The following is a 2,462-nucleotide window of genomic DNA, read 5'->3' as shown; positions in this document are numbered from 1 at the left end:
GGCTGAAGGGATAGGTCAAGACTAGATTGTGAAGGGCCTTGAAAGTCACCCGAGGGATTTGTACTTTACCATAGTCAATGAGGAACTGCTGCAAACATTGTAGCAGGGGTGGGATGCTAAATTGGGTGTAGCCTAAGAGGCCCGGTGAGGGGGAGTCCTGGGGGTCAGAGCAGAGGGGGTGGAATCACAGAGCCCTGGAGCTGGAATGTGACAGATGAGAAAACTGGGGCCCAGAGCAGGGAAGTAACTTGCTGGAAGGATGCTGTGGGGCACCGCCCAGCTCCACCCCTACCCTTTCGTGCTGGAGCCCTCATTCCCCAGCTGCAGGGCCTGCTGGTGATGGACAGCACACAGCCCAGCCCCTCACCGGGCATGACCCTCAGCTGAAGAGAGCCACCGTGCCCAAGGCTGTGCACCCATCCCAGGTGGCAGCCTGCATCTAGTGACTGGTCAACGCAGGGACATAAAGCCCTGGCTCCTTTACCATAACTTAGGACACCTCTGAGGGATCATGCCGGCTCCAGAGCTCCCCATGTTGTGTCTGCATCACAGTTCAACTTCCTCCTCTGCCCGCTCCTGCTCCCCAAGAATCCTCCTGCCTGCGAAGCTCTGTGTCACACTCTATTTCTCTGGGAACACAGCCCGTGATGCTTCCCCAAGGTCACAGGCCAATTCAGTGGATTCGGGACAGGAGCCCATGTCTTCTGACTTTCGACATTTCTACCACACCTGGCTGACCTCCCACACTGATTCCTCTTAGGCTCTCTCTCTATAACATCCATCCAGGGATTTGGGACAAGTGACCTTAGAGACTGGGTCAAAGGGTGCTAGGAGAAATGCCCCTCGTGCGCCAGGAGCGCCCTGCATGGTAATGAGTACATGCAAGCGTCGGACAATTAGAGCTGTTACAGGTTCATCCGCCAGGAGGAAATGCGAGGTGCCTTCCTGGCTCCTCCAGGCTCCTCCACCTGCCTGGGACAGTGGCTAGGGGAACTCAGCCTGCACCAGGCTGAAATAAAAGAGATCATGTCAATGGCTCAGGGCTTGGAACCCAAGGCCGTGGACCAGGTGAGGCTGGCCTTGAGAACTAAAGCTCTGCCCCAAGACAGAGAGAGCGTACTAGGGATTGTCAGAGGGCCCACCACACCCTGCTAATGCATTTCCTGCTCCTCATTTTGCAGCAAGACCCAGGGGTTCACAACTGGCACCTACGCTGTGCCCACCGGCAGGATCTGCTCACTGGAGTCCTCCCTCACCATGTGTCGGCTGCCACCGCAGCCTGTTTGGTGGTGAAGTATGTGGAACCTCGCATTATGGCCTGTTTACAGCCCGGTGGAGCCACAGTGATGGAATTTGTAGGGATTCCTTTGCTGCTTCTGTCTATCGCTGTACAGTGGCAGCGAGGCCCAAAGGAGACCAAACCCTAGACTTTCAACAGTTCCCTGGGCCCCTCCGGATCGCCCCTCTGTCTTGGGGAGCTGGAGAGGGGCTGAGAGGAGGCCTCTGACCCCAGTTAACAATCAGGAGGCCAAGTACTTGGGAAGACACAAAGCTTTTGTTTAAGTGTCAAATCCCCCAAGTAGTAAACAGGCCAATACTTAGTGCAGCGTTCACAATGCCCCACAGCAAGTGAGACAGACGGACCACAGGCCTTAAAAGAAGGCCAGGAAATGGGCATTTTTAGAAGTTCCAAGACTTGAGCCAAATAAGAGTGAGGGCCAAACAAGGCTTTCAAAAGTGTTGTGCTGGGCTGAGAGGGAGAAATGGCAGTGGGTCACTGTGCAAGGAAGATTATGGAGGCTCGGTCCGGACAGAAGGCTGCTGGTTAAAACCTCACCAGAATGGACATTTATTTATTTATTTTTAACACCTTTATTGGAGTATAATTGCTTTACAATGGTGTGTTAGTTTCTCCTGTATAACAAAGTGAATCAGCTATACATATACATATATCCCCATATCTCTTCCCTCTTGCGTCTCCCTCCCTCCCACCCTCCCTATCCCACCCCTCTAGGTGGTCACAAAGCACGGAGCTGTGCTATGCGGCTGCTTCCCACTAGCACCCTGTGCTATGCGGCTGCTTCCCACTAGCTAGCTATTTTACATTTGGTAGTGTATATATGCCCATGCCACTCTCTCACTTTGTCCCAGCTTACCCTTCCCCCTCCCTGTGTCCTCAAGTCCATTCTCTAGTAGGTATGCGTCTTTATTCCTGTCCTGCCCCTAGGTTCTTCATTACCATTTTTTTTTAGATTCCGTATATATGTGTTAGCATATGGTATTTGTTTTTCTCTTTCTGACTTACTTCACTCGTATGACAGACTCTAGGTCCATCCACCTCACTACAAATAACTCAATTTCGTTTCTTTTTATGGCTGAGTAATATGCCATTGTATATATGTGCCACATCTTCTTTATCCATTCATCTGTCGATGGACACTTAGGTTGCTTCCATGTCCTGG

Source organism: Balaenoptera ricei, chromosome X, assembly GCF_028023285.1.
Source record: "Balaenoptera ricei isolate mBalRic1 chromosome X, mBalRic1.hap2, whole genome shotgun sequence".
Classification (NCBI taxonomy): domain Eukaryota; kingdom Metazoa; phylum Chordata; class Mammalia; order Artiodactyla; family Balaenopteridae; genus Balaenoptera; species Balaenoptera ricei.
The sequence above is the reverse complement of the archived record's forward strand: the minus strand, read 5'-3'. Positions refer to the sequence as shown.